Source organism: Palaemon carinicauda, chromosome 6 (assembly GCF_036898095.1).
Source record: "Palaemon carinicauda isolate YSFRI2023 chromosome 6, ASM3689809v2, whole genome shotgun sequence".
NCBI lineage: Eukaryota > Metazoa > Arthropoda > Malacostraca > Decapoda > Palaemonidae > Palaemon > Palaemon carinicauda.
Genome location: NC_090730.1, coordinates 169,628,768 through 169,640,813, shown reverse-complemented (window position 1 = coordinate 169,640,813; position 12,046 = coordinate 169,628,768). Strand labels below are relative to the sequence as shown.

Here is a 12,046-nt window from a genome sequence, read left to right as displayed (position 1 = left end):
GCTAAGTCTCTGACTTCTGGCAGAATTTATTAAAAAATCGCAGCAACCGCCTTGTGGTGGTTGTGTGGTTAGGTGGTTAACAACCCTTACAGGGTGGTACCTGGAATCATTCCCGTTTTCTTTTCTTCAGATTATCTCTGCCGGTCAGATCGACAACATCGTTGGTCCGCCATTAAGAGTTTTTCGAATCGCTTTCCTTACATCGCTTTTTTGGACTTCGTTTGGTGAAGTACACTGTGTAGGGATTTGGCAATCGTGTTTTGTTATTACTTTTTGTATTTTTTGTTTTGTTTATCATGAGTGAAAAACTTCATATTCGTGTATGTGCGAGTGATGTATGCAAGGTGAGGTTACCAAAAGTGTCGGTTGACCCTCACACAGTTTGTATGGGTTGCAGGGGATTTGAATGTGCCCTAAATAATAGATGCAAGGAATGCGAGGGTTTAAATGAAGATGATTGGTTAGCTATGAAGCGCTATGTGCGCAAACTTGAACTCGATAGAGTTAGGAGAGCTAAATCAAAGTCAAAGTCTGCTAGTGAAGCTAGCTTAGATTTATCTATTGACCCTTTAATTGTTACCTCTTTGGAAGTTGTTCCTTCCCCGAATGTAGTAACTCCTGCCCCTTCTACAGAATCTGCGCTTACGGATGACCCTCGGTATGCCAGGATGGCTGCTGAGTTGGAGGCCATTAAAGCACAAATTGCAGCCTTTAAAGGTAAGGGTGAAAGTGATGTTAGTGCTTGTTAAAGTGCAATGGAGGTGGCGGCTGATCGAATCTGTCATACCCCTAGGTCTAGACCTCTACCAAGCTCCCAGGACCAAGGGAGAAGGTACGTTGAAAGCCGAAAGGGGGTGAGAGGTGCTTATCCTCGGTCAGTCATCGCCTCAGACAGTCCTGTTGCGACCTCCCAGGCTGCTCTTGACCGCCGTAGAAAAGGCGTGTCGGATACGTTAGTGTCTTCACCTGATTCTTCTCCCAGACGCAAGTGGCGATACGAATCAAGACCGACGAAGAGAAGGTGGGACCGGGATGTGCAGACTCGCTCTCCCTCTCCCGGTTCGAGTAGCCGAGAACCTGATCCTTCGGAGGACGACTTCGTTGTTGTTCCTGTTAAGAGGACGAAACAGAGAGTCCTTAGCCCAGTTAAACCTGATAAACTTTCTGCTTCTACTGCCAGCGCTCCCAAACAGCTGCCTCCTTCGGAACCGCGAGAACCAGCAGAAGTTGCTAAAGCTTTCATGGCTGTTATGCAGGAACAGCTTTCATCGCTAGTACAAGCTTTCAGCCGCCCTCCTTCACAGTCCGTCAGATGTAAGGATGTCTCTTTGCCTGTTAAGAGATCGTCTTCTAAGAGGGAACGAAGTATCTCTCCAAAGAAACCTCTGCGCACGTTGTCGGCCGTACGACAACGCACACCCTCTTCATCGGTGCGACGCCAGGACGTTTCTTCCTCTCGCTCTCGGCGCCAGGACGATACTGCCTCTCGTTCTCGGCGCCAGGATGATTCCGCTTCTCGTTGAAAGCTCCAGGACGATTCCGTCTCGCGTTTTAGGAAGCAAGACGAATGCAGCCTGCATTATCAGGACGAACGCAGCCTGCCTTATCAGGACGATACCGCTTCTTGTCATCAGGACGGTACCGCTTCTCGTCATCAGGACGATACCTCTTCTCGCCGACAGGACGATAGCAGCGCTCGGCGCCAGGACGACACCTACGCTTGGCGCCAGGACGCAAACAACTCTCGGTGCCAGGCTGCTTGCAGCCCACTTCTTCAAGATGTAGACCTTGATCAAGACCTCGATGATATATTGGAAGAGAAAGAAAAACCTACCGACTCTGCTAGTGATTATAAGGTTCTATCTCGCTCTCTTTTAGAACTTTATGGGGAGGAATTTCAACCTTCGGCGCCTCATTCTCCTCAGTCTCAATTCACCAGGAAGAAGGCTACGAAGCATTCGGCTTTCATCAAAATGAAACTTTCAATTTCGGCCAGGAAAGCACTCGCTAAGGTGGGTGATTGGATGAAGGAACGGAGGCAAGCAGTCAAGACCACCTTATCTTTCCCACCATCTCGGCTCGGCCAAGGTGATGTGGTCCATGTCGGAACTTGATCACCTCGTCAAGGCAATTTTCAGGGTTTTCGAGGTTTTTAGCTTCCTGGACTGGTCTCTCGGGACTCTGGCCAAGAAGACTGAACTCCTGGAGGGCACGAAGGACCTGACGAGTATCATGTCCTGCATGGACAAAGCTCTAAGGGATGGGGCGAATGAATTGGCTTCCCTTTTCTCAGCAGGGGTCTTAAAGAAGAGGGCCATATTGTGCCCCTTCACCTCTAGATCGGTGACTGTTGCTCAGAAGTGGGAGCTGGTTTACGCCCCTCTGTCACACCATCTCATTCCCGAAGCTCTGGTCAGAGATATCTCCCTTTCTCTGGCACAGAAGGCTACTCAGGACCTTTTATCTCGGTCTGCCAGAAAGATAAGAGTCAGGGCCAACTACCAGCAGAGGTGTGTTTAGGCCCCGATCCAAAAAATGAGATGGAAGTCCTCCAGACAACAGTAGGGGCAAGACTGTCTCGTTTTTGGCAGTCTTGGAAGAGGAGAGGGGCGGACACCTGGTCCCTCTCGATCATCAAAGAAGGTTACAAGATCCCCTTTTTAAAGAAGCCTCCTCTCTCAGACACTCCCCTAGCCTTAGAGGCTCAGTACGCCGATGCGGGGAAACAAGAGGCTCTTCTGGAGCTAGTCGACCAGATGTTGGTCAAGGGAGCAATAGAGCCAGTCCGGGACCTTACCTCCCTAGGCTTTTACAATCGCCTATTTCTGGTTCCCAAGAATTCGGGTGGATGGAAACCAGGCCTAGATGTCACCTCTCTGAACACCTTCGTGGAGAAAACAAAGTTCTCCATGGAGACAACTCAGTCCGTGCTGGCAGCAGTTCGTCCAGGCGACTGAATGGTATCTCTCAACCTGCAGGACGCTTATTTTCACGTCCCCATTCATCCGACTTCAAGGAAATATCTGAGATTTGTGATTCAGGGCAAGTGCTTTCAATTCAGGGCACTTTGCTTTGGTCTCAGCACGGCTCCTCAAGTTTTCACCAGGCTAATGGCGAGCGTGGCAGGCTAGTTACATCAGGAGAGGATAAGGGTATCCTTCTATCTGGACGACTGGCTGATCCGATCACAGTCGAAAGAAAAATGTCTGGAGGACCTACAGAAGACGTATACGATGACTCAGGACCTGGGACTCATCATCAACAGGGAGAAGTCTCAGACCAAACCGAATCAGACTATTCTCTATTTGGGGATAGTTCTGAATTCAGTTCTTTTTCGGGCTTCTCTCTCCCAGGAAAGGCAGACCAGGTGCCTAGAGAAAGTCAAAGAATTTTTAAAGAAACAGGAATGCTCAGCGAAGGAGTGGATGAGTCTGCTGGGAACTCTATCCTCCCTAGAGCAGTTTGTCTCGTTGGGAAGACTGCACCGAAGGCCTCTGCAACACTTCCTCGCAAAGGTATGGAACAGAAAGACCCAGGAGGACTGCTTTCTTTTCCTATTCCGACAGAGATCAAGGATCTTTTGATGTGGTGGCTGGACCCAGCTCTGTTAGGAGAAGGGATCTCCTTGTACAAGAAGAACCCCGACCTAGTGTTATTCTCAGACACGTCGGAGTCAGGCTGGGGAGCAACACTAGGGAACAAAGAGGTCTCAGGCGTTTGGGAAGGAAGTCAGGTCAGTTGGCATATCAACAGGAAGGAGTTGATGGCCATTTTGTTAGGGCTAAAGGCCTTCAAAACCTCGGTGTCAGGGAAGACTGCGGAGATCAATTCAGACAACACCACAGCTCTCGCGTACATCAGGACACAAGGGGAAACTCGCTCCCTCTCTCTGTTCAGAACAGCGAGAGAGCTTCTCCTTTGAGCGAGCAAGAATAGGACTCGGCTGTTGACGAGGTTTGTTCAAGGGCAGAGAAACATCAGGGCAGACATGCTCAGCAGGAAGGGACAAGTTCTTCCCACAGAGTGGACTCTCAACCCGCATGTCTGTCAGAGCCTCTGGAAGTTGTGGGGCAGACCTGTAATAGACCTTTTCGCCTCCAACTTGAACAAGAGGATCCATAACTACTGCTCCCTAGTCCCGGACGAGGAAGCGGTTGCAGTGGACGCCTTCTTGATGGATTGGACGGGGATGGACATGTATGCGTTTACCCCGTTCAAAATCATCAATCTGGTCGTCAGGAAATTCGCTCTCCTCGATTCGGGACGAATGATCCTAGTGGCTCCACTCTGGCGTGCAAGGGAATGGTTCACCGAAGTGGTGGGCATGCTGATGGTCTTCCCAAGAAGACTCCCGGCAAGTCCAGATCTTCTCAGACAGCCCCACTTCGAGAGATATCATCAAAACCCCCTCGCTCTCAATCTGACTGCCTTCAGACTGTCGAGAAGCTCGTTAGATCTCGAGGCTTTTCGGCACAAGCGGCGAAAGCTATTGCCAGAGGAAGGAGGATCTCGTCGCAAAGAGTCTACCAGTCTAAGTGAGAGACCTTTAGAGCTTGGTGCAGGCGGCACAAGGTTTCCTCGACCACTACCTCTCTGAGCCAGATTGCAGCCTTTTTTTTGTACCTCAAGCAGGATGCTAAGCTGGCTGTATCTACCATCAAAGGCTACAGGAGTATGCTCTCAACTGTCTTTAGGCATAGAGGCCTAGAGTTGTCTCAAGATAAGGATTTGCAGGACCTCATTAGGTCCTTTGAGACGACGAAACAGGTGCAATTAAGACCCCCATCTTGGAACCTGGATGTGGTGTTTTAAGTTTCTGTGCTCCAAGGGTCAGCGAGGTCCAGGCAATCGAGAAGCGTGTAGGCTTCAATCAAAATGGAGCGGTTTGTGCCTTAAGGTTCTACTTTCTCGCCAAGAATGAGAACCCTTCGAAACCCTGGCCTAGGACCTTTGAGGTCCCTAACCTCACGAACCTAGTGGGTCAGGAGCGTAAAGACTCCTCTGCCCAGTTAGGGCTCTCAAGGCTTATTTGGCCCACACTAAGAACGTGAGGGGTGCATCCAACTCGTTGTGGTGTTCTGTGAAGGATCCTCAAAAACCCGTCAAAGAACGCTTTGTCCTTTTTCCTGAGGGAAACTATTAGGGAAGCCCACCTCTTATGCGAGGAAGAACACTTCGCCCTGTTGAAAGTACGGGCTCACGAAGTGAGAGCCATTGCTACCTCACTGGCATATCAGAAAAATATGTCAGTTAGGCAAATCATGGACGCAACGTTCTGGAGGAGCAACTCTGTCTTCGCTTCTCATTACCTCAGAGAGGTGAAAGTAGACTATGACAAGTGTTAAACCTTGGGCCCATACGTAGCTGCGGCTTCTGTATTAGGCAAAGGAGTTACTACCCCCACTCAACCTTAGTTTGTATGCATGTATGAAGGTTTGTGTTTTTTATGGTTGTCTGAGGACCTCGTCTTGTGGTACGGTTCCCTTAGTCCAGATAGATGGCTTATATCTATTTCTGCAAGGTTAGGTGGTTAGTTTTAGTAAGGTTGCAGGTTTTTATTATATGGGGCGAAGGTAGTTTCTGAAGTCTAGTCAAGTTGTTGGTCTTACCCCTTTGACAGACTTGATTGAGTTGTTTGCAGCATAGCAGGTCTACTTCTGGCTGAACACTCCTAAGGGAAAGCGACTCTAAAGGCAGTAAGCTTTGAAGTCAGCTACCTTAGCAGGTAAGGAATCAAGGTGTTTTTTCTCCTACAACTCTTTTGTTGTTTCCCCAACGATGTTTACTGTCTGTTTCCCTCCTCCAAATGTGTGAATCAGCTATATATATATATATAACTGCAAGGTAAGTACTATTCATAAAAATGGAGTTATTATGATAAAACAAAGTTTTATGAATACTTACCTGGCAGTTATATATATATTTTAAAGTCCACCCACCTCCCCTCAGGAGACAGGTTGGGCGAAGATAATCTGAAGAACAGAAAACGGGAATGATTCCAGGTACCACCCTGTAAGGGTTGTTAACCACCTAACCACACAACCACCACAAGGCGGTTGCCGCGATTTTCGAATAAATTCTGCCAGAAGTCAGAGACTTAGCTATATATATATAACTGCCAGGTAAGTATTCATAAAACTTTGTTTTATCATAAAACTCCATATTGGAGCCGTTCTTCAAGCATACAGATCACTTGACCAAGCCAGTGTAGTTTCCTTTCACCACACCCACCACATTTTAGACTAATTTTGTCTACAGAAAAGGAACTACCACATGCTACTTTGAATCCCTTAACATTTTTTACAATCCATTCTTTGTCATCCATCATATCTGCTGGATTTACTTCAACAGTGCAAGCAGCCATTTCGGTCTGCATTTTCAGTACTTAGAAGGCAACAGCAGTAGAGGCTCATCCCTGAGGTTTTGTCGTTCTAGGAGCATTTCCTTTGGAATAGCAGTCAATTGTTTTGTGGCCAGGTTTTTTACACTTACTAAACATATCAGTCTAGCAGGTATATATTCAGGTCTCGTAAAATTCGTACCTTGAACTGGTCCAAGTGTTAGAATCACTCCCTTGCCCCTGGTTAATTACATTGTTGACATACAGTATTGTGATAATTCATTAAAGTAAAACCCATGAATTCATATAGCAATTCCTATCTCTTCCCACATCTTGTGGACTAGGAAGCAAGTGACTCGTGTAAACATACTGTACAAAGCTAACTCTTAGGAATTATCCAAAATCCAGGGATTACTTTTGTTCTGGTTGAAAGTTTGCGCTGGAGAGCATAAAGCATATGAATATTAGGCAAGTTTAAATGAATTTTAAGTTTAAAATGAAATCCATGAAAATGTAAGTACAAGGTATCTTTATAAGAACTATAATAGGCAGCCTTACAGATATTTGTCTCATGGTTTACTGTTCAATTCAGTAAAACTGATAGAAAAATTTAATATAAAGTACTGTATCTTCAAAATATGATAGAAATACAGTTTTGGTTCTTACACGGATACAAACCCTCGTCCTTTAATGCAGAACGTTTTCAGCATAGCTGGAACTCGGCTTTTAAGATTTATAATGAAGTGAAAGTAGTTACTGGCAGGTGAAATGGAAGCCCCCCTCCCCCAACCAGCACACTAAGTAACCACCTTGTTTTCAGGAGCCAGATAGCAGAGACACTTTTGCCGCACTCAACTGACTTTTAATTTCTTCTAAATTTAGTTTATTCACAATAAATGTTAAATGTTTTGCCAGTACAGATAACTAACTGCACATAGTTGACCAACAGTTTCTGTGTACCTGCCAATAACAGCATTACTGATGATTACTCTCACGAGGGTGAAATAGTGACAACAATATATAGCTTAACCGAGGACTGAAACATGGCTTCACCGGCTATAGAAGAACTTCAAGTTACTTCTTCTCTTCTGCTTCGTCTCTTAGGTGCCGACAGGGTATCCGGCCTTCCTTTTCCACTTTTTGGATGAAAAGTCATATTAGACTGATGGAAAGGAGTAATATTAACATGACACTTACTGTTTCTCTTTCTGTGGGAGTGTTACACAATCCCTCACCCAGGACGAAGGAAAAGACAACCCTTTGAGCTCACCTGTTCACCCCACCCATGAACACTATTATGCATTAGCATGCTTACTAGCCTACCAGGTGCTTGTGCCTGTTTGTGATGGCATTGCGATTCAACCCATCCCACATGTTTGCGATTGGTCGGTCCAAAGGGAGCCTCACCTTACCTGCTGCATATTTGCGAACAGACTCGCAATCGCACGTGCTTCAAAGTGTTCGCTCTCACCAGCGAATGCTTATGCTGGTACTGTACTATATTAGCGCATATTCAGCAAGATGCTCACTCTCCCCATTGAGCACCTACTCATCAGATCTTGAGCTCTTATGCTTCTTTTTCCCCAAGAGATTGTGATATACCCAATCTATGGATTGTCCTCAAGCACATTAATCTATTGCTATATTGCTGATATGCGTTTGCCTCTAATCAATTATGGATACTTCCTGTTAGCACTCTGGCATACTCGTTGACTTGTGCACATGATATCTCGCCTAATAATGCTTCTTGCCTGTATGAGAATATTATTAATCAGGTACATCCACCTGTTGAGTGATTATGCACAGTCTCCTAGAATATTACAGCTCTTTAAGCTCACTCATTCTTCAGGTTATAAGTGCCCATCCAACACTGAACAAGATCTTTCTTGGGAGATCACTCATTTACTGTAAAAGATACAGCTATTATGGTGCGCAAGCACTAGGCCCTGGACTCTTATACATATAAAGAGACAAGTGCAATTGTACATGTGCTTCGGTAGGAACTTTTTTGGCAAAGCTTTAAAGTTCTAGACATTCATGCTGCTCTAATAATGCGTGCACTCCATACTAATGAGCGTATGCACGGTTCAGTTAAGGATGCCATGATCCACCTGTAAGGAGCCATATTCTAGATTGCCCAAGATCCATTGTCAGGGGTTGATTCACCTGTTAGGAGTCATTCTACATTGCCCAATTGCATGATCTCCTTCAGTCTACCTTGGCAGTTGGTCTCGCCCTTCTAGTGCGCACATTCATCTCTGAGCACTCAGGCCAAGATTATCCTCCTAAGTTCAAGCGCATCTCTAGACACACCCATGTAGAGTGCATTCTCCTTCATACAGATGGTATTGAGATCTGCACCGTACCATACTCAAGATAACAGCACCAGAGGTTACGTTGGTAGTCTCAACTGTCTCTGGTTTGCGAGCGTTTTACTCATGGCACTCGCTCAACAGAGCTAACATATGTTGACTCCCTAGACAGGGCATGCAGTGTGGATCGCAGGCGCCTTCTTTCACGTACTCCACAAGCAGATGCGCTTCCCAGTTTAAGTATGCTAAAATGTCTAAAGGCAATCACCAGATAGGTATTTTCCTTGTTGTAGGGATGATTCTCTGAATTAGACAACCCCTTCACCTTCCCATTCCAAAACATTAGCAAGCTCACTAAGGCACACAGGCATCATACCTTAGAGGTACAATTGCCTCTCAGAATGCTTTCACCTTAGTGTGATTACAGGCCTGACTAAGCATGCCTTGTTTGTAGCAGACACATGCTCTCGGAGGAGCTTTCTCAGCCAAGGGAACACACTTTAATGCGACCCCATGCAGAAATATGCTCCTACCATTCAGGAAGACTACAGCCGGCAGGCTTTAGAGCATCTTCATCACCAAGAGCGTGCACCCCTCATGGTTCAAAATAGATTAACAGTGAAGTTTTTTCACAATCAGTCTAATTAAGCACATGCTCTCGTCCTCATGGGAAGTCCCTGGGTCACGCTGCAGCTCCCGAGATCTTTTCATCCCACATAGAAAACTCGGATACTAGAATAGGAGGGCTATATCTCCTAGGATAATGTCCACATCTTGAAGGAAATTCAAAGATATTAGGACTGAAAATAGGCTTAGATTCCCCACAACCTTGCTGTAGGGACTCTACCCTAACAGAGACAATATTAATAAGGACAACTCAGTCTGTAGTCCCAACATGACCATGTAAGCCCTTTATAGGTACAGCCCCTTAGGTTGTCACCCAAGACAATCAAGGGAGCAGAGGATTCACCTCAAGCCTCAAGTCACTATCCAACCTCAATGAACTATAGTCCAGGCTTTGTCCTTGGTCCAGATGAATGGATTGTTTCGACTCTACACCACCTAAGAGAGCAAAATTGTTAGAGGCAACATGCCCCTCTACTACAGATGAAGACCCCACTCAGGCATCAGATAGGATTTGTCCCCTAGACTATTCACAAACATAAGCCTAGGCATTACATTAAGTGCACTACATGACATATATGTCAAAAGGAAGACCTTCCTCCTCCTTACCCGGGTTTGTTGCCAAGACTCAACTTTTAGCTCGGCAAAACTCCAGTCTCAGGTTAGTAGGGTACAGAATGACACTCTCCTTGGGACTACTGCATGAGGACATGGCGATGCTTTTCAGAAATCTCAGGTCCCCTTTATGGAGCACCAGACTTTTCTGCACAGAACAGGTAGAGATGAAGATATCCACCAACTGTCTGTCCGACTCTTCCACCTTCAGCTTTGCTCATCCAATGAAATTTCTGAAGTACCATCGCTGTTCGAGTGCATGAAGGCAGGGATATCAAATTTACTCCAAGCTTAAGGAAGAACCTGTCGTGATGCTAGATAGGAATCTGGTACGACAAGACGTCCTTTGCTTCCCGTAGGAGTTAATCCACAGGTTCGTGGATAACCATATCCTATCCTTGGTCCTTCATTAGCTATTGAGATAGTCATATTGTGAACCTATCTCCCTCACCGGACAAGCATGTAGCACCTAGTCTAAGATAAGGGCTGCGACATTAGTTTCAAATGAGGTAGAATGGCTGGCTGTTCTCTTCCTTTTCCCATGCTGTGGTGAAGAAATCACTATATGCTGGATCAGATGTTAGATGCTTGAAAGCCTCTGTATTGAAGGATCAGATGTTAGATGCTTGAAAGCCTCTGTATTGAAGGATCAGATGTTAGATGCTTGAAAGCCTCTGTATTGAAGGATGAGATGTTAGATGCTTGAAAGCCTCTGTATTGAAGCATCTACCCCATCCTCCCAGACAAGGAGGAGGATGGATGAAATGTATGCAACCAATTCCTCTTAAGGACCATACATACGGACAACATCCTTACAGATATGGATTATTCTGTAATTGCCAACCAGTTCCCCTGTAGAGACAGCCTAACCCCTATGATATCTCCATGTTCAAGTTGTTAGGAAGTTGACAAGGAGTCACCACTTATGCTCTCACACAGGCCAAAGTGTTTTGCGACATTCCCAGGAAAGTAAAGCAGCCAGTTGGTTATAAGAAGTTCCTCTCTCCTAAGGACAAATCCTATAAAAGGATGAGGCTTTGTATCCGTGTAGGAAAAATTCTCATATTTTGAAGTACAGTAAGATGTATTTTTCTTAACTACACAAACCTGAGTCCTTTAAGTTACACTTCCCCTTTCCTTGGTCTAAGGTCAAATTGATTATCCAGTGTTGCGGTGGAGCGAAGCTTCCCCTCTAACAGTCTGGAACTACCGACACCTTATTGTAAATCGTAACAGCAGAGTTCCAGCTATGCCACAAACAATTTCATTAAAGGAGTCAGGTTTGTATAGCTTGGAAAAATACAAATTACATTAAAAATTCAAGATTTTTATGTAGCAAATATAGTTACCAGGTCCTTCAAGAATGTTACCACATACAGTATAAGCCTATTTTTTTTTTATTTATGTACCCTTGTATTTATTAGTCGTTAATAAATAACTTTACTGAGAGTGAAGTTTGGGCTAGACCTGATTCTTTTGTCGAACTTGGTATTCTAGAATTATATAAATCCTGTGATAAAGGCATATTAAGTGATTAATGGGTTTATATGAATGTTCTTTATAGTAGTAAAATCCAGTTTATCTTTGAGGAAGAACAACTGTAATCAATTTCTTTTAGCGAGGCAGATTTGCACCGACTCGCAGCGGTGCCCTTTTATCTCGGAAAAGTTTCCTGATCGCTGGTTGGTTGGACAAGATAATTCTAACCAATCAGCGATCAGGAAACTTTTCCGAGCTAAAAGGGCACCGCTGCGAGTCGATGCAAATCTGCCTCGCTAAAAGAAATGGACTACAGTAGTGTTTTCTCACTAAACTAGCTATGCATTTTACATTATTCAGGGATCATGAAACAAACCGTTAACTTCATGTCACATTTATTCTACACACTGTACCACAGGGCTGCCTGAGGTAGTATGCTCTCTTATAAACTACACTAATCAATTAAAACTTTATTCTACATATAATGTAATAAAACACAACATAATTGATAGTCACTCTAATGTGCCATATTAATGTTTTTTACGTGAATGTATAAATTTTCAACTGCAGTTGGAGAGCACCAACCTGCCACAACCCTGTGCTAAAGGAACACATTCCTTCTCACATCATAGTCCAGCAAAATAAATTAGTTTCACTTGTATGCAAGGCAGTGGGT

The 12,046-nt window shown here is 45.0% G+C and overlaps 1 long non-coding RNA gene across 2 annotated transcripts in view; it reads left to right on the top strand.

The window, feature by feature from the left end:
- Positions 1–12,046, top strand: part of LOC137642823 (uncharacterized) — a 64,325-nt gene that overhangs the window by 42,120 nt on the left and 10,159 nt on the right. The window lies entirely within an intron of this gene.